At 42.3% G+C, this 23,242-nt stretch overlaps 1 protein-coding gene across 4 annotated transcripts in view; it reads right to left on the bottom strand.

The window, feature by feature from the left end:
• Window positions 1-23,242, bottom strand: part of LOC110827416 (carboxyl-terminal PDZ ligand of neuronal nitric oxide synthase protein) — a 171,726-nt gene that overhangs the window by 132,247 nt on the left and 16,237 nt on the right. Inside the window, exons 1-2 of one of the 4 annotated variants that reach the window (XM_022059065.2) lie at window positions 22,970-23,080; window positions 22,442-22,551 (exon numbers count right to left, since the gene is read on the bottom strand). The exons of 2 other annotated variants lie outside the window; for them this stretch is intronic. The gene's annotated coding sequence lies outside the window, so the exon portion shown is untranslated. Of the gene's footprint in view, window positions 1-22,441; window positions 22,641-22,969; window positions 23,081-23,242 lie in introns of those variants that run through there. One more of the 4 variants, XM_022059066.2, reaches the window with a different exon arrangement.

Below are 23,242 nucleotides of genomic sequence, written 5' to 3'. Positions count from 1 at the left end.
GACGGAATTCCGATGCCGAGTGCAGCCAAAAACAATTCATCTTGTCTTAGATACTTATAATATCTAATGTTTTAAAACAACGTCAGGGTGACGTCTAACACAAGTAAAATATTCTTAAAATGTTCAATTGTTCCCTTTAAGCCACAAGTTTTACACTGCAAGCTCGATATGAAAATGTATTTATCTATAAGGAAATTGGGTTTCTCAGGCGAAAAGCTTTTGCCCTTGAAAGTGTGGACCATTTTCAAAATAATATGAAGTTTTAGCCCCGCATAATGTAACGTTTTAACAAATACGTTTCAACTGATGAAATTGTAGCCACAAATCTACTGCCATCAGACATCCGCTGGGGTCTGCAATAATAATTCCTCCTTGACTCACCTTTCAAGATTCTTGACCATTAGAATTTCCGTCACCATCAAATCGTACTTCCCACTCGCAGCCTACCCTTGCAGAAGCGCTAATCTCCTACACATCCAACCTGAACATGGCAACTAAAATGTATGCCGAAATATTTTATAACATTTTACGCGGCATGTCCCCGACAACGGAAGTCACACATGGCGAAACGTTGGCATCTACCTACAAGTATCCACGGCGTAAAAACACAAAACATCACCACCACGGTCTTAACCGCAGTGGAAACCTCAAGTCTCGCAAGACATTTACTTAATTTGCTGTGAACGGACAAGTGTCAGAGAAGGCGAGGCGAGGACCTCTGCGGACACAGGGGCGTGCAGTTCGTGTGCTGCAGTGAGTGCGAACGACGAAGTCCGCCTGGCTCTCTGCAGCGAGAGACTGAAAATTCTGCGCCCGCCCTCACAGGAAATAACCGGTTGCTTCACTTGTTTGATTGCTTACAATGGTAAAGAGGCGATAAAGACTACAAACAGCAAAAAGAACGTAAAATTCGATGAATGCTGATAAAAATAAGTACAAAAGAAAAGACTAAGAGCAATTAAAGAACAGGGGGAAAAAAGGATTACAAAGCAAAAGAATGCGGAGAAAGGAAGAGAATAAATAGAAATAAGGAGAGGGCAAGTTTACTGAAGAGAAGTAAAAATACGAAGGAAAAAATAAAGACAAAGAAATACGAGAGAGATAAAGGAAATGAGCAAAGAACCGGAAGACAAAACTAATTCGCCGGAGCAAAGTCCTTCTTGAGAAGCTGTCGCTCAAATGGTCAAGAAATCGCCCGAATGCAGAGACGAGAGTGCATTGACCGGAAGGAAGAAAGAAAGAGGACAACGAACTAAACAAAAAAAAAAGAGAAGGATGGAAAGGGAGACGGAACACAATCTCACAAATGGAAAGCATCAGAAAAAGAAAACGAAGGAAACAAACAGGAAATAAAAAAGAACAGAAGAAGAAAAAACGTAGGAAGAGAAACACAGAACCTTGGGTGCAACGAGAGTTCCTTCCTCCGGGATCGCAAAGTTTTACGCTGCAAGTTTCGAGCAAAAACGAGCAAATCCTCTTCTGCTCACTCCGTACGTCAGAAGCACAAAGAACCGCAGTCCGTCTGCTCTTGGCGGGAAAATTTCCATCACTTCACTTTCTGCCACGAGCGCGCGCTGTCGCCCCACAGAAGAGGCCGTATTTAAATCACACACATCACAGTCGAGTCTATTCATATCCGTCACCGAACCCTTGACCTCCCTTTGGCAGTGCTACTTGGCAACGCAAAACTTCTGTAATCAGATTAGTTTTACTGGGAAACGTGTCTTGGCACAGTTGGCAGCCCTCCGGAACACCTCAACAAGAATCATACGCTGTTGATAAGATGATTCGTAACGTCTCCCGCAACCTTAACCCGCCATTTCTCTCGCGTCCCTTTTACAACCTGCCGATTCCTAACCTCGGCACTGGTGAGAAGTGAGTGGTCAGCGTCACGCCCCGGCCGCGCTTAACCCCGGGTACCCACTGGACAGGAGGCTGGGTGGGCCCCAGAGCCGGTCTGGACGCAGAAGTTACAGGAAAAATCCTCTGCCCCCGTGAGGGATCGAACCCCGATCATCCAGTCCATAGCCAATCACTACGCCGACCGAGCTAACCGGCTGGACAGATATGTGGCAATTCAGTCAGTATAAAGCCGATTTTGACTGAAGCTCAGGCATAGATCCTTCTGTGCGCCACCACGACCACTTCCAGGCACGTTCAGCCTCTTCCTCCACTGATATCAAATTTTGGTGGGGGTGGGAAAATAGGCAGATAGTGATGACGACCACTCAACTCCACGTGTGGACGTGTACCTCCACTCCTCCATACGCCTTCACGGGCGGTGATTAATCGAAGGTAGAACTTCGCCTTCACCTATACGTCAATAAATGGCTCTCGGAATGTCGTCGAATTTGTTCTTCACCTGCTGTAATAGTGCATAATTTTACTGATGGGTTTGTGGTGATGATTGCGATCATTAATTAGATTTGAAATCAGTCACTACACACTGAGGATTAATAAATGGACTGGAGGAATTAGAACAGAGGTCTGAGTAGCAATCTACATAATTCACGGAATGCGCCACAAGGCTGGAGGGAACTGAAAAACGAGGAACTTGACAACCTCTGGTGTTCATCTAGCACATCCAGGATGACTTAGTCACGGAGGAAGGCGAGGCCATGAAGAAGCTGAAACGAAAGACGCGAGTAAGTCACAGGTCTCAGTGACGGGACGCAACACTCTTGACAACGAATTAAGACTTTACCGACTTGCGAGACAGAACAGACAAAGAGCATTATCAGGACAGTAACGCACATGTTCCAGGCGACTCACGCGAAGGAATCGCTAGAAATGTGAGCAGAACCCTGGTTCCAGTCTGTTCCGCGAAACGCCGGGGATCGACACTGAAAATCCCGTCGATGTAAAGGAACAGCCTGAAGGGAACGGTCACATACAATATCTGGTAGCAGATGGGAGGACAACAGCGCTGATCTTAAATAAAAGAACTATGGTAGAAGAGCGTGGAGTGCATTCATCTGGCTGCGAAAAGGGGCCCAGAGAATTAACCTTCGGGTTCCGGCGAGAAGTTTACCAACAATCAAAACGGCTGTCAGTTTCTCAACGAGGACTCTGCGAGATAGATTTACTGCCATGAAAAGCGTCCAGGTAAGCCGATAGATGGGAAATTATGTAACACGCAAAACACTTATGCCCCCGAGTCCAGCGAATAAAAACACGTCTTGATTCTATGTTTTAAAAAGTACCATCACACCGTATCATGTCTTAAAAAAGAAGATAAGATTACGTCGCACATGGATCCTCTTGTCATATATCGACCCTTCACACGTGTAATTGTGTATGACCAAATGTATTGTTTGATACTTTTAGTTCTTATTATTAATAGATACTTGTAATCATCAAAATATTTTAAGAGTCAGTAAGCTACAGATGCTACAGGCCAGACTGTGTAGATATTGAACTATAAATACGATAAGAAGATTACTATACAAAAATCCGATTATACTAATACCCCACGCGTCTCTAATTAAGTGTCGCCCTATGATGAACTGCCGCAGCTGTTGATGAGTCTGTTTGCCCCCTCCGGCACTACGATAGCACACTACGCACTTTTAAACCCCTTTATAAACCACTGTCTGTAAGCACAACGCGGACTACACCGGAATTAACCACCGAACGTTACGTTCTACTCTGCATCACGCCTAACACAGTCTTGCATCATAGTTTTCTGACTCGAATCCAGTCCGCATCTTCTGGAGTCAAGATCCATTTTAATAATATCTAATTCTCGCCCAAGTCTATCAAGTGGCTTCTTGCTGTTAAATATTTCCGATTACAATTGTCCATGAGTCACGTGAATTCTACGCATCACCACCCATCCACTCGTATTTGACCACCTTGATAATATGTGGTAAAGAGTACAAAGTGAACCACTGTCTACCTGTTACATTCCTTTTCTGAGGTCCAGATATCATCTTCAGAACTCTGTTCTACATTAGCTATAAAACAAGACCAAAAATTTCGTTGGACATGGAACTTTCTGTCCATCACTTTTGCAAAGTTCCACTTGATTTGTTACAGCAGCGCCAGAAAGTTAAAAGTAACATTTTTCTCCTCAGTATCACGTCCTCAATGGATCAACGGGGATCCCCTACACAGAGGTAAATCAGCCGAAGCCTGAAGCTGGCCATTCGCCTTGATTAATTCCAAAGCCAAATCTGTGTTTCCGCAATGTCGGCTTCATTTGTTCTCGGTTAGCATCAGACAGAAAAAAAATAACCTCAGTGTTATTGTGAATTCTTATGACACGTCCGCTTAAGTTATTAGCTCTTTGACATTCCACGCACAAACTCAGAGAGATAAGACGAGACCCGCTCTTGGCAAGCAAGTACGCCCCACACTCCTCAGCCTCGGTCCCACCTCCTGCTTCGAACACAATTCAATATGCCGGCGACGTGTTTCCGTTGGCGGAACAGGAAACAGGGACCCATTATGGCGACTCACCACGGAGGAGAGTCCTTCAGAAGCTGACTGTCACCATCTATTACGGACCAGGTGGTTCGCTACCGTGTTCAAAAAAGCTGGCTATTGAATGCTATTAGCATTATCCATACACAAAATTTGTTTCATAAATATTTCAGTGTTATCTTCCCTTATACGTCAAGGTTTTCAAATTGGTCTCTTGTTTTCAAGTTTCCTGATCAAAATTTCACCTCATCATGCTTGATTTGACAGCTGCAATAATATTTTTTTTAACAAAACGCGTTATTAAATTCCTCGTTCTCACAATTATGCATTTTCTCCATTCTGTCCTTTTAGGTCGAAATATTCTCGTAATCACTTTCCCTGAAAACAAGAGACCAACTTCACACCCATGTCGTTGTGACGAGGATTCACTTTAGAATTATTTTGCCCACACCGGAAGATGACGTAACAGCATGACGCATGAAAATTCGTTGTCATAGCAGCGGTGTCTGACATTATATATATCATCATCAGGCCTACTGAGACAGAACAGGTAGAAAAGCAATGCCACATTTCCCTACTGGAATGATTGGGAACAATCCAATATTTAAATAAAAAACACGATTAACACTGTTTTTCTCGCCACGTCGTGCGGAAATACAATAATATTAATTAAACCCACATTCCTCCAGTTTTGTCGCCTGGCGAGCGGACAGCTAGCCACCCTGGAGGATTCGCCACAGAAGAACACAAGATGGAGAGAGTGCAACCCTTAAAGAAACTGAATAAAACCGCGAAACATCAAAGTCAGGATGGCCCGTTTTCGGGTTGGGATTTCAACGTGGGAGATGCCAACACGAAAGAGGAATGCTAACCATTTTGATCAACTAAGCATTTATGTTCCATGGTAATATTATTTTATAACTGAACATTAATCATACAGTAAAAATAATTACACTTCGTGACATAAACGGAAATACAATCTTGTAGTTTTCAGGCAGAATCATGTCTCAATTCGTCGCTTCTTTCTGTCGGTAGGATGATCAACCCAGAGGCGTATTATCCGATTTCGTTTGCACTAAATATCCCTACAAAATCAAATGCAATATTTCAAATCGAGGGCTTCAAAATTACAACAAGACTTACGCAACGTAAGCCACATCTATTGTCTAATGCAGCGTTTCTCAACCTATGATACGCGAACCAATGTTGAGTGGTACGCGAAGTAAGCAAGAAAATCAAAAATTAATATTAACATAAATAACATTTTTCCCTGTACGCATTTGGCCAGTGGTACATTTAATGTGTTAAATTAAAATTAGTGGTACGCCAGCGAAAAAGGTTGAGAATCGCTGGTCTAATGAATAAACCACTTTTCCTTTCATCCGGTCGCATTTTCACGGTAGTCAAAGTGGGTAAAATCCAACAAATGCGTCGTGTCTCAAGTCGTCATTGCATGTCAGCGCGTGAATTGTTACAATATTTATATAATCATGGGCAGGGAGTAAAATCCCCTTTTCTGCTACCGTGTGACGCAAAACGCCAAACTTTCGTGCAGCGGTAAACCAAGGATTAACGGCCCCATTTGACAACCCACTGGATCACACGTACACACACAACGCATGGAATGCGTCTCATCTAATCTTCAAGGCGCCACGTCCATCGAGTGTGTGCGTCTGTTAACAAAAGAAACCATACAGGAAGAAGCATGGATGCAGACAGAAGAACAGTCGAGATTATAACAGATGCATTTTAATTGAGCTCCGTCGTCATGGAGACAGGATAAGCTTACACGGACACCGTCTCCCTTTGTTACAACTTACTGACACCACTTTCAGACTCTCGTGCTTGTAGCTACAGACAAAAACCCATTTCAAGATAACGTCTGTTACAGTCCTCCTGTTTTATGTTGACCTCTGCCCTGCGCAGTAGGGGAGAGATGCGAAGAGGGGTAGTGGAAAAGCACAGTTGTTAGCAGTGGCCATGTAAAGACGAATCCATTTCCAAACAAGAACTTTAGTGCTTTGGACATAAAATACCTCTCAAATGTGAATAACCAGTCTCAGTTCCTGTAATTCTTTTAACTCGAAAACGCATAATTTTTTTCAAGTGTCTTTGTAGGCCTTACCTGACAGTAAGGCGCTTTACAGAACTAGAGATTTTTAATCTTAAAACCCCATTCTTGTCACTTCTGTCACATACTACGAGCTCACAAAACTTTTGTTAATCTGCTAAATTATTCTGAGAAGTGATTTCACATCATAAAAAAATATAACTAAGTGTGAAGAAAAACGTGTACATCACATACAAATAAACAGCCTCGACAAGGCCTTACAACACGCAATTTGGTACGCGGTGAGATTGAAACCGACTGTCCTTTCAACTTGAACGCCTCAGAGCCAATTGACTTTCAAAAGTCTTAGCGCTGTTATCAGCAGCATCGGTTTGCCTGTAGACAATAACAGAAGACTAACAATGCGCGTGCTTTCTGAAGAAACAGAGGACACACGACAACGGGGTCATTTATATATAACACCGTTTTAGAATTGTAAATCAACGCTGCTTTTACCAAAACCGATCACTGACACAATCCTACGTTACATTTATGAGCGAATGGGCGTCTTTCAACAAGCCTGTAAGCTGAAGTTTCTTGTGTTTGTTCGTTGTTTTCCACACCTCAGTCACGTGACATCTGATATAGCCTCTCCATACCAAATTACGCTAAAATCCATTAAGCGATATCGGACATTCGCACGACAAATCCTCGTGACTTGTCACTTGCCCGTTCTACGCAACGCGTACACACACTCGCAAAACCAAAAAAGTCGAACCTCTGCGTCGCAGGTCACACAATGCCGGAGAAGTGTCCGACTGTCCCAAACCACAGGAGAACTCAGAAAGCGTTCATTGCCTTTGTCATGCAAATTAACGCCGAATAAAATGTAGATTTTCAGCACTTCCGTTACTATGCTAATATTTCATGACTTATTTATTGCTTTCATATCATATACAGTGATGACACTTCGTCCTGTATGCAAAGTCAGGATGTCAACGCACTCTTCGACCCTCAACAAAAATTACCTTCTTCACGGTAACTTATACACTACATTAAAATTAGAAAACATGGCGTTGTATCCGCTCAGTCCTATTTTAATTTTAACAGACCATCAGGCACGACTTATAAAATTAAAAAATGTATCAATATTTAATAATTTTACGTCACACACCAACCAATATGTCGCGGGACACACGGCATTCATAATCACAGTTACTGGGTAAAATATCAATTACAGTCTCAAACATTTAACATCCTGCGTTATTAAAACACCAGTCATTCATCTCTTATTAAGGTGTAAAACCTCCCACAAAATAACGTTTTATAATCTTTATATTAAAATATTATTGCATTATTTAACATTTGTCCACCATTCTCTCTCATTGATAGTGTGTTTCATTCGTCTTACAACTCTTTCTGCCTTCAAAACATTCCCTGTTAAATATGCATTAATTCTAGAGGCTGCTTTAAAATTTTCCTTTAAATGTAGAGCAAATAAAACATTAAGACAATTATATATTTTAAATAATAACACTAATATACATACAGGTTATGTAACTTTCAGACAATTAAATGTTCTGCGTTGTGACATGGTCTTACACATTAAAGGTGGGAAACAGATTAAGGGCGTTTGCGAAAAGGGTGCCGAAGAGATTATTTGGACCTAAAATGGATTACGAGAAAGGACCCTGGATAAAATTACTTAACTAGTAGGCACGTAGTTTGTACTCTTTACCAAGTAACATTACTGTATTCAAGAAGGGTGACTTTCACCGACGTCTATAAGCATAAGATCCAGTGGAGGACTTAGTGAAAATTAATTTGCTTTCCGAAAGACAGAGTTTCTACGTAAGATGCTTCGTTAGTGTCCACTCAAAGAAAGCCTTCTGCGATCGGCTTTGATACATAAATTATTCGAATCGTAAATGGCTTCCGATACTATCAAATAAAAGGACGCTATGACATCACAAGAAAACAACGGAACGATAAAATGTTACAAGCGATGTTCTGCCGACTCAACTGCGCTCAGACCAAACCCACATACTGTAGACCAGTGGTATTCAACCTGGGGTACGCGTACCCCCGGGGGTACACGATGACATCTTAGGGGGTACGTGAAATTTTAAAAAAAAATATATATTATTTTATGATAAACACTGAATAATGAGTAATGTAATTTATTTAATTTATTTTAGATGTAGATTATGTACTATGTATAACTTGAATTATACACAAACAAATTTGGGGGTACAAAGTTGAAGAGAAATTATATCTGGGGGCGTGCGAACAAAAAAGGTAGAATACCACTGCTGTAGACTGATTCTAATACATATGGAAAAACAAATTAGAGCTGGAATACCGAGTTACAAATGTAATTTTAAGTCTGCAATGCTGTTCAGACGAACTTCAGTGAGTTGTACGGGATTCCAAAGTTTGTAATATATTTCTGTCTCGCAAGTGGATTACCTATTAGCAACGCTCGTCTCAGCCGAAAAATAAGAAGAACTAAGATTATTTTCATACTACCGTATTGTTCCGTATCACAGCCAAAGCACAACAAATGTTCTGTTTTGTTTCTTGACGGTTATAAATTCAAAAAGATAAAACTTAATTTCTTTCCCGTTTAAAGAAAAATGTAAAAAAAAATAGCTTCACTGCAAAATGGCGGCAAGACACAACAGCAAATGTACATTCTTATTAACAAATTCTCACGAGTTCTATAACCGTCAATGCCCTGATTCTTGTGATTTACTTCCTGAACGTTCGTGTTTAATGGAACTGGGTCTTGAGTTGCTCTCTGTAGGGGACGCGGGTCGCTTGACAGCCGTGGTACCCAAAACGAACGGTCGCTTGACAGCCGTGGTACCCAAAACGAACGGTCGCTTGACAGCCGTGGTACCCAAAACGAACGGTCGCTTGACAGCCGTGGTACCCAAAACGAACGGTCGCTTGACAGCCATGGTACCCAAAACGAACGGTCGCTTGACAGCCGTGGTACCCAAAACTAACGGTCGCTTGACAGCCGTGGTACCCAAAACTAACGGTCGCTTGACAGCCGTGGTACCCAAAACGAACGGTCGCTTGACAGCCGTGGTACCCAAAACGAACGGTCGCTTGACAGCCGTGGTACCCAAAACGAACGGTCGCTTAACAGCCGTGGTACCCAAAACGAACGGTCGCTTGATAGCCGTGGTACCCAAAACGAACGGTCGCTTGACAGCCGTGGTACCCAAAACGAACAACTGAAAGTGAATTTCCGTGTCGCCGATGGCGACACTTCGGCGTATTTACGGCAAGAATTCACATCTGATGTATAAACGCTTACTCTTAGTATGTAACGACGCACAGATAACAAAAAGAAACAACAACCTAGGACTGATTTGTGTTAAATAAATGCATAAAGTACGCACGCCATTTTCAGTCAACGGTTTGTACAGTGATCGAAAGTCAGACAGCCCACGTTACAATATTTGTAGATGATTGAAAGTCAGTACAATTCGATTGGATTAATAAACACACAATATCGCAAGTTGCTCGCTCCAGTTCGTTAGTTGTCTTTCATCAATCGAAGTTCAAACGTGTCTTTTTCACAGCTGTTAACGACTGTTCATTGTCGAAAAATATGTGGCATCTCGTTCTCATTCAACTTACCAGAATGATTTATGGAAACATTTCAGGATTCTCCTACTCGAAACAAACTGACGACGTCCGGTCACTGCAAAAACTCTTCAACGGGTTGCATCAAACTTGAGAAGAGTCACTGAACCCGGTGGGCACTTCCATTTCATGTGGCATTGTTTTTGTTTTGTTTTCAACATAATGTATTTACTGACAATCAGAACATGTGTCAGGAATGGATCGCGAGACTTTTCTGTTAATCTGTGTGAAAGAGACAAATCGGATCACTGCTGGCAAGCCATTTGGTCCATCGGAGTGCGTCCACATGACGGCTAGCTCTCAATTGACCCTCGCATCTCCATGCTACCTCGCAGTACCAGCGGGAAAATAATTTAACCCAAACTCAATCACTGACACCAACTGCACGAGTGAATCATGAGAAACAATCCAATGGTACAAAGCTTCAATGGATTTCCCTTCCAATTTTGATTCCAAAAGAAAAACTTTTCCTTTGAGTGCATGATCTCAGTCGGCCTCGGTTCAAAATCGGACTGGGCTGTTATAAAACTAAGATCCAAAAAGTCCCAGAGCTTCTAAGCAAGAGGATTGACTAGATTCATCTGGTTCACAAACTTCACTGGCGAATTCTTTCTTCTCAACTTTCGAGACTTAAAGCAAGCTTTGATCGCACCCATAACACCGCATTTGACTTCATATATTTTTAAACATAAATTTTCTATTTATTAAGTGACAGCAACGTTATTTCTTGACAGACCGTACAAAATTCATCTGCGGGCTACAAGCGGCCCGCTGACCACATGTTGCTAATCTATCCGTGTTAGAGGACACGTGAGCGATATGAAAAGTGTCGAAGGTGACGAATTCTGACAATCGATACCTCTCAGAAGGTCAAGAGGTTTAATTTATCCAAGACAAAGCGAATGTCCAACAAGGCGGAATACGTAACATAGCGCAGGGGTGTCAAGACGGCAGAACTTTAACTAATTGACTCTGTAAAATGACACTGATGTCAGGAATTACATTACAGAAATTTCTGTTTGTTGGAGGTGTTGCTTTTTTGTTAACAGATACCACAAGAACGTCGAAACTTTAAAGAATTTTAAAATTCTCTTGCTGAGATTTATTAAGCAAATAACACGTGGTAGTGGGGGGGGGGATGAGCATTCTGTCACGACCAACAAAGCCAATTGTGGGCACCAATTCTGCTTGGTTCGACAGTGTGTGCAGTGTCGTCTAATTAGGTACACAGGCTTCATAAGCTATCCCTCCCTCTCAACCCTAGAGGCATCGAGTCATGAACAACGCCCTCTGGTCACGAACTGTGGTCTGCAGTCATCTGCCACGGGTGAATCAGGGCGCAGTGAACGAGACACGATCAACGGACTGCGACTGACAGGTCGCAGAGAGGATCGCAGTTGCCGGTCGCCAGAATGTCACCGACAGGCGGTCGGTTCGTTGAATGGACAAACAGCGTTCCATTGTCGCCGGAAACAAGTTGATAAGCTGTGCGATGCGAATGGTTTTGAATACGTTCCATGAAGATGTAACAATGAAACAAAAACAGTGAACGCGGGATTCGATATCCGCAGTGGTAGCTGGCTAATTGTTACGAGCAATTTGTAAAACGTTCCTAGTCCGTAGAACTGTAACTAACTTCACACCGCCAAGCTGACATTCTCTGTCACGTTATCAAAATCTGTTGTTACAAAACTCGAATATGCATTGTCGTCAACAAGAACCCTAGAAAGGACCAGCTCAATCCACTTTCACTCTAAGCGATGTTTCCTATGCATTTCTTGTTTCTCCCATTCGTAGCACATCTCTAGCCCAGCTCATATTTTATTCATCACAACACTAAAATCGGATGTGTTACGCTTTAAATTGTAGGATTTGAGGTTTTAACGGCGGTGAGTTTGAAGATTTCTGTCTTCTGGGCTGTTGCGCCGTGTAGTATGGTAGAAGTTTACCTACGTCTCAGAGGTCCCTGCTGCTGCCATCATCATGGCGATCGCCCTGATGATGGCAGCAACAAGTACCTCCGAAACGTTAGTAAACTTCGTACTACACGGCGCAACAACCCAGAAGACGACCATCTTCGGCACTCATTTCGTCTGACATACCGTTTCTCACACGTGGTCGCATGTATTTTTCGGATCAAAATGATCGGTAATGAGTGGCAATCGAAAAGCGCTCACGTGTACAACAAATTCAAGACGCAACGAATTTCTTCCGTCATCACTTACCCGCTAACTCCTCTTGCGGTCAGCCGCGATTTCATTTGAAAATAGCTTACCTGTAAAAAAAGAAAGAAACGTGTCTTAATATAACAGTAAAGACAGGGCAGAAAGTTGGCCTGCAACTCTGACTGTTTCTTGTAAACAAAATGTCATCCGACCTAGTTTACCACTCGGCATGTACAGGATCACAAAATATGCGGCACATGTGTTACATGACACTAAATTCAGGGTAATACATAAATTAATAATTTTTTTAAAATCTACAGCGTTTTATTATGATTCTGTACAAATTTAAAAATAAATCATCACGCAAACTTTAAATTTGAGATTTTACAGCGACATATATCATCTATTGACGATGTAATGTGAATCTAGAGGGATGAGGAAGTGGTCATGGCCTACTTTAAGGCAGTGTCTAGACACGTGGGAATTACGTACAACATCCTAACGGCCAGTCTTCATCAGGTGTAGAACCAACGACCTTCCAAATGCAGACGCGTTCACGCCATGACTGATCAATTTCTTAGGTTACTTAACGGCACTTTCTAACTACGATAGAGCGAAATGGGAAGATAATTACTAATGGTAAGAAGGTAAGGATTGGGAAGCAGAAGGCCGTGCCCATTTCAAGGCACTATGCCGGAATTTGTCTGGGCATGCTGACGAAAACCACGAAACCTATCAGTCATGAACATGACTGATATGTTACCGCTGCACTAGTGAGCTGGATGAATCGAGACGTTCGTGTTATTTCTCACTTTTTAAATAATATGACAGCAAAATTCGAGTCCTTGTCCAAAGGAGAAGAAAAACCGTGACAAACGAGGAAGAGACATTTCAGTCGGTGGATTATGAACCAATCGATCAATCGCGGGATGTGCCCAGCCCACGCAGTGCACTGGTCCAGGTATGAGCAGCACATGGCTGCCTGGCTAGGTTAGGTGCCAAGTGCCACTCATTAGCAACTAGTTCCTTATCGCAAGCGACATCGACCACAGTAATTACGCGGCAAAATTGCAGTTCGATTTCTCGTTCGATCAAATTACTCTTTCAGAGTCCGCAAAAGATTCTCACGGTTGTGAGGATGTCGATTATGGTCTTCCGGGTTGCATAACTTGCAGGCAGACACCAGCATTTCTAAGAAACACGCTGCCTCCATTATAATCCCTGAAGATGGAGACATCTACCAGCAAGTCCAGATGGCGTTACTACCGACACGAACAACTTCATCGCAGCGAGAACCTCAGTTCTCACGGGGGTAGATATGGTCCGAGGGCTTAAAACGCCGACAACCCCTGGTGTAAATACATACCTACATTTCCGCCCGAGCTTGGGCTTGCTACGCCATACGCGGGCGAGACCATGCTACAACGAGTATGTCCACTCGCCGCTTTATCCTCGCTCAAGCTAACTGCATTGGTGCCACGAGCATCTCAGGACCGGTCTGGACACACCGCTACCAATACACACAAATTACATGCTCTAGCAGTTTTTTCAAATCGAACAATTTATTATCCCCATCTGACTACATGGAAAAGAGTCCTTCCTGAGAAACGTGAAGTCGTTTAACTGGTCAAGAAACTATCCGCCATTTCTAAAACCCAAAGGTTCATTACCCTGTTGACAAACGCCCTACACAAAACCCCATACTCAGAAAGCAGAATTTAGTGCACACCCAGATACCATTGTCCTGAGATCTATTTTAATATTATCCTCCCATCTACGCTTAGGTGTCTTAAATATCCCTTCCCTTCAGGATTTCCGACTAAAATTCTGTGTGTATTTTTCATCTCTCCCATGTCAATTGCATAACACGCCAACTTCGTCGCCCTATGAATATTTACTAAAATGTACAATCTATTAGGACCCTTGCTGGACAACTCTGACCAACCTCGTGTTACGTCATCTCACTTAGGTTTAGACGTTCCTCTCAGTGCCCTATTTTTTAGACACCTTAATTCTATGTTTTGCTAATGGGGGGGGGGGGGGGGCAAGCGAATTGTCACACACCGATCCATGCGAACAGTTAAAAAATTATACTCTGTTAATTCTAACCTCAAACTTTGATTTCCAGACGCGAGATGGGAAGTTATGGACCCAAAATCATGAAATACTAAGGAAAAATCTCAGAAACTGTAAAAATAATCTGAATTTCAACAACATAAATACCAACCCCAACGACCAAGATACTCTTATAAACATGTCGGACTTCGGATCCTTGGGATAATAAAAAGACGAGTGCAAATCAGCACATTTTATACTAATTAAAACAGGCTGTGGAGGTTATTTTGGATCAGAATGGGTCGAGAAGGATGCGACCGTAGCCTATTTCGAAGTACAAAACGTTATTCACTTCAAAGAACTCAAGGAAATTAATAAATTCGACCAAGACTCGAACTGGGTACTCCCCACACAGGTCAACATCTTTACTAACTGAACCAGTTTGCTCAGTAAAATCCGATTCATTGACGAACATACGGTATTATTTATTTATTTAACGACACATTTCAGTAGCTGACACTATGTAGCGTCGAATGTGAGGATGATAAAAGATGACTGTCTTCTAGGTTGTTGCGTCGTGTAGTCTGGTAGAAGTTTACCGACGTTTCAGAGGTCATACTGCCTCCGTCATCAGGGCGATTCTTAGTATGAAGATTTCTGTCTTCTGGGTTATTGCGCTGTGTAGTCTGGTCGATGTTTACCAACGTTTCAGAGGTCCCTGCTGTCTCTATCATCAGAGCGATGAGTACATCCGAAGAAGGCAGCCATCTTCAAACTCACCGCAGTGAAAACCTCAAATCCCATATACGTGAGAATGATAGTTAATTAATTTATACCGTACTGACTGGCGGGCTTTATAACGGCGATGTAACTAATGAAACTCTTCATGCCATGTGAAGGCGATCATACTTGTTGAACTGACCAACACTGGTAAAAAGTGATCGTGGCATGTGCCCATGTGTTATTTTAACCTTATGTTTCAATGTCTCCGTGGTTACGTACAGCATCTATTCTAGAAAACTCACGAAGTCATTACAGCTAAAAAAAATACACGCGGTGTTTTTTTCTTTGAATGATCTTACGAAACAGTGGACTGTAACATTCTAAACAAGATTTGTGCATTAAAATGTCTGTCTTCTGGGACGTTTCACGGTAAAGTCTGGGTTTCTGTCAAACGTTTCTGAGGAGCTTACTGCTATCTTCATCAGGGAGACAAGCCTGGTGATAATCATGGTCACTATCCTGATGATGAAGGCAGGTAAGTTCCAAGGAAACGTCTGTCAAGAGGCCTATCTAACAGAATACGGTGCTACGTGCCAGAAGACAGCCATACGTCACCGAGAGAATCTCAGATCTCGCCAAGGTGCAGGATGGAATTGATTAGCCGCCTCACATAGCCTCATGAAATGTTCCTCCTGACTGAGCTGTGAGTAGGAATCATAGAGGGTCTTGAACATCCCAGGCGGGTTCAGACCAGCAGTGAGGTGTTTTTTTTTTTGTGCGTGCATCGTAAAAGAACCGACCACACGGGGTTCGACATTCCACAGCCAGCCGAACCTCGCCTCCAGCTCCGCCACACGGTGCAGCTGCAATCAGTCGCCCCTTCGTCTTCTTTTGTTTACATTCTACATCATTCCGCTGAAAGGAACTCCGCTCCCGAGAGGTTTCTTCCGTCCTGACTTCTTTGCGATGCATACGTCAAGCCAATTCCGTCAATGTCTTGGGTCAAAAATCAGTCCACTCAAGATTTTCAGACCCAATTTCTCTTAAATTCATGCGAGTATTAACCACCTAAAGAAAGACATCTAGTGGGTAACCCAGGAGTGGACGGGAAAATAATATTAAAATTGGTCATAAAGAAATAGACTGTGAGTTATCAGGACAGCACAGTGGCGAGCTCTTGTGAACGTGGTGATGAACCCTCGGCTCCATCTAGCGCTAACGTTGAATACGTATGCAGTTATATATTCCCCTCCGCCCAGTATTTTGTCCACGATTAATTATTTCGTTCTTTGTTTATTGCTAAATGACAAAAGAGCTACAATCTTTCTATTTTCAGGTACCATCCCGATATTCGACTGTAGGAACTGAATAAAACTAAGAAGAACTTCAAAACCCTGAACCTCCCGATTACGAAGCAGCAGATCACTTCCTACTAATATCTCCTTTAATATCCCCCAGGCACCGCTGGGAGACCACCCCTTTTCGGCTGACACCGACTGCTATTTCGATACATTCTCAGCTGCCCTCCACACCTGGAGGCCGCCTCACACATCCGCAACCTGAGGACGCCCACACCGTGGTGACAGAAGATCACATTCCATGTTTAATGTTGTATTTACAAAATAGAGACACGATTCTGTGCCTATATGAGCGTCGCCCTGTTCGCTTGTTTCGATTCTTACGATATTTGTCGAAGTCTGGGGATCAATGTGAAATCTCCGAAACCTTACAGACCTCGGAAATTGATCGCACACGATTCTACTGAATCTTAAAATCCGAATGTTATTAAAGCCTCGTACCTAGAAGCCTCAGTTCGACGAGAATGTCTTGCTTAAGTATCGGGCTGAGCCCTGCTTTAAGTAGCTTAGCCAGTGCTTGATTAAGAACGTCTCAAGCACTCACCAATAGGAACTTACCTAAAATACGAAGTAGCCTCATTGCTTAAACACAACGCCATGTACAGGTATGGGTGACTTAAGTGAGGTTCTAAACATCCTTAATCTCGCCACTAGATGTAGTTAGCTTCACGCTCCGGCCGCTTTACAATCGAAGAAAGTGTCGCCGATGACGATTGGAATATGGGGCACGACGAGCACCAGGTCCCGTTTGTTCGAGGTCTGACCGCAAAAATTTTACGCCCCTTATAATATGGACAAAAAACCGCCACGGTGGTCTAGCGGTTAGAACGCTGGCCTTGTAATCCTGGGGTCTCGGGTTCGATTCCCGGCGGTGCCCGAATTTATAACTTGTGTTGGGCAAGGCCGTGGTCTAGGCAACACGGAGTTTTCCTCCGTGGCATCCCAACAATTACTCCATTCACACACAGAAGAAGGCAATGGCAAACCACTTCTGGATCATCTGCCAAGAACGTATATGAACAGGTCCCAGTCCGAGAAAAGGATGGAAGGATCCTGTTCATATGGACCTGTCGCCAGACAGAACACTAAATAAATAAATAAATAAAAATAATAATATGGACTAACACGGGGTCAAACCCCTTGTCAGTCCAGTCCACTTTACGTCCTCATCATTGCAGTCCTCTTATCTGAGTGCAATTTTAACGACATCCTTCCATCTCCCGGTAGCTTCCGGAAAGGCTCAAAATTATTATCCCATCTATTCACCACTTTATAGGGTATTTACTTCCATGTACCCGATATAAACCTCGCCCCTGAGGTACGAAGTGCACAGCTATTTCCGAAATACATTTTGTTTTTAATACATGTATATTATATAAAGATTTCTGTCTTCTGGATTGTTGCGCTGTGTAGTCTGGTAGATGTTCACCGACGTTTCAGAGGTCATACTGCCTCCGTCATTATATCGTTTTATCGTGAGGGATGACTATATATTTTACGACAGCGTATTTCGAATGACGTATGAAGATCCAAAAATGGCAGTTTTCTCAAGTTCCCTGATGTCGTGTTCGCCCGGAATATTGTCCAAATATTTTCTGAGTGACTTGGAGACAGTTCCAGTTGCTCCTATTTATTATTATTATTATTATTATTATTGAGAATGGTGAAGATGATGAACCAATAACAATGAAAAAATCACGTACACAGTGTAACACGTCGAGAAGTTAACAGTCACTCTGCTTGTGAAGACTTCCACCGCGTTGTACAAAATTCAAACGTTCGTTACCGTGTCCAAAATAATCTGGAATTGGGCCCTAACATGTGGTAGTAAAATTCAGTCCATATCCTAACAAACTACATTAACAGTAACTTTAATATTATCCTCCGTCTGCCTTTAATTTGACCAAGTCGCGTCTTCCTCTGAGATCTTGCAACTAACAACACGTGTTCTGAAGTACTGACGACAGAAAAGGGGTAGTGACTATTGTCCAGCTCCGTATGCCGGAATCCTAGAACTTACTTTCAAGTTCAGAACGAATCAGAAGCGAGGAGCAGTGGAAGGAACTTTTTTAAGCATGTTTGGGACTTGGACTTCCACATTAAGAAATTAAAGTCAATTTCCCTGAAGAGATAAAACGAGTCACAAGTCACGTTAGGATAACATTAAGATAAATCTTAGACAAACAAGGAGTGGATAGGGTAAAGAAAAATGGCGGAAGAAGTGCGAATACAAGATCAATTTCTCGGCCAGCTGAGCGACTGTCAGTTTCATGAATTGCGTTAACGTACTCTGAGTATGTCAGTGTGTTACTAGTACCGCTGATGCCTAAGATAGTTTATATCTGCCTCGTAAATCTGTTGCGATGTTGCAACAGTGGGCGAGGCGCACCTGGCAACGCAGCTGGGGCCACCGTGTGCAGGAGACGCTCCATCTGTGGACGGCCTTGACCGGTTTCTGGAGGGGGGCTGCGGCCAACAGCTTGGCGAGTAAGGTCAAGACGTGGTTGAACAACATGAGACAATGAAAGGTATTTCTTCATATGAATTGAGACTCTCTGGAACTTAATAAAATTCGATTTGACTTTCCTGTCGTCTCCAAACAATTTTATTCTTTTAATTCTGGGATGTACCTATGACTGAATAATATGGATCTTACAACGGGTGCTTCCCCCCACCCCCCAAAAAATAGTTTTTCTTCTTTTCTTCCCGACTTATTTTACTTTGAATTCATCCCCCTAACATGTAGCATTCCATCTTACCAGAAATGCAAACCCTGATTAGTCTCCAAGCATACATGAATACACGTCAACAAAATATCTGACGACAATTCGAAGAACCCAAGAGAAGAAAATTAATAACGTCAGCAGAAAAGTGCGTCTTGGATAAGGTGGCGAGGTTTATGAAATTTCAGAATTCGTACACTGACAAACTTCGTGAAATCAGGCCCAATTTGTTAAGAAGCAAGTCTCTTTAGACCAGCTTCAACACTACTGGGCTGTTAAGATCGTTGCAGATCAGAAATTTCCACAGAAAAATAACAAAAGACGATTACTGGGTAATTCGGAAAATCATTCGTAAAATACATCCGAATGTCTGGCTCCCTTCTGGGTTGTTGAGCCGTGCAGTCTGGTAGAGATTTACTGACGTTTCAGAGATGCTTTCTAGCCGCAATCATCAGGATTCGCCCTGATAATGGAGCCAGCAAGCACCTCTGAAACGTCGGAAAATTTCTTCGAGACTACGAGGCGCAAGGTCAGACTTAGGGCCGAGGAATTTTGTCTGACCAGTGATAAACTGTCTATGCCAGTGGTATTCAACCTGGGATACGTGAAATTTAAAAAATATATATATTATTTTATGATAAACACTGAATAATCAGTAATGTAATTTATTTAATTTATTTTAGATGTAGATTATGTACTATGTATAACTTGAATTATACACCAACAACTTTGGGGGTACAAAGTTAAAGAGAAATTATATCTGGGGGTACGCGAATAAAAAAGGTTGAATACCACTGGTCTATGCCATGCAGTAGGTAAGGAATCCCCCCCCCCCCCCAAGAAAAAGAGTTATAGCTACAATTCATCCAGTAGGAGACATTGCATTGTCGGAGGAGTCTATATTATTCCCAACATTCCAGGCGAGACGGGCGAAACTTTTTACATAAAGTATGTGTCAAATGGCGCTGTCTGAATACTCCATTGTTGCTGTCTATAATACGCAGGGCTAGAAAAATGATATTAAGTTCCACTCGCCACAGTGAAAACTCGTTCGCCATAATAAAAGTGACTGAGAAAGTTTTCAGCATTATTATGTATTACGGAGAACGCATTTTGAGCTGGTCAAGTCTGTCTGTCCGTCCGTCCAGTCGATTCAACTCGAGAACCACTGGACGGATTTGGATGTCCCCACCAGAAATATGCTGGCATGTGTGAAGAATACGACATAAATGGCGAGATTAAAATCACGCGAAAGAAAATACAATTTTTATAACACAAAGGAGAGTAAGCAGAACATATGGATGTTTGTAAAAGGTAACTGCTAACAATGAACACAGTACACTACAGTGTTTAAATTCAAACGTAAATGTAGCTGTAATAAGTAAAAGATTCAACAATTGGATGCACAGTGACGAACACTCAAAGTAAGAAACGAAAATGGAGCATCAGTTAGAAACACAGACAAAACCACTCAGTTTTAAGCTATCAAGAGTTCCGAGGTTAAAAAGTACGAAGTGCATATTCGCGGTGAATAATTAATCACACAGAAATAAGTCCACCTTCCTCTGCTGAGGAGATGGATTGAAACTTCTTCGGAACTCATTCCACAGCTTCAAACTGTCACCGTCTGAACTGACAGCGCCACGTATAATCCCTTCAACCTACACACCAGAACTGAAAACATTCCAAGATCCTTACGTACCGGGTGACTAACAAATTACGATACAAAAAAAGTCTAACACAGAAAAATTAATTGACGGCTTAGCACTGACAAACTGTGGCAACAACAACAACAACGAAACAATATGAAACAGGCTGATTTGTAGCCAGTAATTACTCGGTAATGTGAACCAGATTAGGGACTTGGTATTTATTTTTAGGTCCTTCCAGACAATGCACGATCGTCTCCTGTCCCATAATTCAATCTCATCGTACAAACTAGCCATTTAACCCGCCCGACGATAAATAAACCCTGCAGCTGATATCAGGATAAATCCATGGAGCTGAAAACTTTAAAAACAACAAATAACACACACACGTGACTTGATTGGGACCGTACAGCAGATCACTTTTTAACAACGGCACATCAAGGCAAAATAAATGTATAGATGCGACATACTGTGAACCCACCGCCAGCATCGGAGGTTATTTTGCACTTATTTTCTCCGACACAGCGTAGACCACAGATCCGAGTAACTGTCAACTCCTCAGTCGTTTCTTTATCGAGTAGGTTCTATTTCTTAAAGCAAAAATATCTTCCAGGGAGTTTCCTGCAGAGCAGATGGAATAAAAATGGCGCGGCGCTGTATCGGACTGGATTACAATGCTTCCACGGAATTTCTGTTCCGAGGCTCTCGTGGGCCTAATGAAATGACGGCGGTATACAGAGGGCGCTGTTCGGGGGTTTGGCAATATTTCAACAAAAGGTCGACAGCACATCCCATCAATGCGACTACACAAAGGCTTACAGCAGATAACACCAACAGAAGGGTACAACGAGGACCAACCATCACAACTAAAACACAAAAGTCTACTTGTAAAAAAATATATCCGTACCACAAAAACAATAACGAAGTGATTTTGTGTGCACTGAAGCTAACTCAACGGTGACCCAAAAATTTCTGAAAATTTCAATAACTAGAAAAACAAATAGCAAACGCTACTAACATGTATCGTCGTAAATAGTCCATGTTTAACTTTGTAACAGCTGGACCCATCTTAAATTAGGAAGTACGAACAACACAGAGCGGCATATATATACAGGATGATTCAAAAGGTTAGGGCCAAACCAAAGTTATCCTGAGTCAGTGGAGGCCATTGAAGGCAGGGGTGTCTGATAACATACCGCTGAAATAAACGTACTTTGCTATTCTCCTACTAGCTTAATTTTTTATTAATGTACAAGGATTATATTAGGAATCTTACAAACCAAATTATTTCAGCAGTATGTTATCAGACTTCCCTACCTTCAATGGCCTCGACTGACTCAGGATAACTTCCGAGGATATGGATTCCTATTCGAAAATTGTTCTCTCTGAGTCCCTCCATACGCTCCTTCAGTTTGGCCCTAACCTTTTGAATCACCCTGTATATATAAAGAGGCTTCTGCATAATCCTGGTACGTTTTCCCGTGTTTTACATAAAACAAAGAAAGCAAAGAATGCGAAAGCAGTACATTTCAACATACTCGAACTGACAGACTCCCATATTCTGAAGCCACCTCCCAGCAAAGTTACGCCACAAGCTGATCGGATAAGAGAATCTTATTTTTTTAAAAATTACCTTCCACTTGCGATGCTGTGTGCCACGGTTAGCGGGTCTTTCAGAAGCAGCACCGATTCCTTCCGCATTCTCTCCATTTCACTATTCATTGATCATCACACCATTTGACGCTGTGTAGTCGGGGATACCGAAAAAGCCAACGGACACACTTTAAAAAGCAGGTATTCTGCAAGCCTGTATCTTCTCATGCTCTGTGTTCGGCCGTATGTACCTACACCCATAACTTCAACAACCTTCATGTGTTTTTTTTTCTCAAAACATCCGTCATTCCTATTACGAACGAAGCGACCCTAACACCTAAAGGTAAGAACCAGTTCCCCAAAAGACCACAGTGCATTATACTAATAGGGGCTGCTACAGGTTTCTTTTCAATCGACGAAGGAAACTATAACTTTTGTCGCATGTCAATTATTTCCTTCCATTATTACTCGTTAAGAAATGAGAAGTAACCATGATCTTGCATCTAGCCATCTCAACATAACACTGATACAACTACATTCAAGCAATTAAAATATTCTGTGTTTTTACCTCAGATATTTCGGCGATAACCGCAATTTTCAAGGGGAAAAATCATTATAACAACGGTTCGCAAATTGTTACAGTGATTTTTTTGATGTAAATACGTCTATAAGGAAGGGTCATTCGGCGAAAAAGGGAAACGAAAAAGTGTAACCTGGTTACCTAGGAAACGTCGTGTTTACTCGGCATTGTTGTTACCTAGGAAACGTCATCTGTTTACTCGGCATTGTTGTTACCTAGAAAACGTCATCTGTTTACTCGGCATTGTTGTTACCTAGAAAA

The sequence above is a fragment of the Zootermopsis nevadensis genome, unplaced genomic scaffold, assembly GCF_977971745.1.
Source record: "Zootermopsis nevadensis isolate Lab colony 2312 unplaced genomic scaffold, Znev_1.0 Znev_ptg000003l, whole genome shotgun sequence".
NCBI classification, from domain to species: Eukaryota; Metazoa; Arthropoda; class Insecta; order Blattodea; family Termopsidae; genus Zootermopsis; species Zootermopsis nevadensis.
This window is presented reverse-complemented; position numbering and strand designations above follow the sequence as displayed.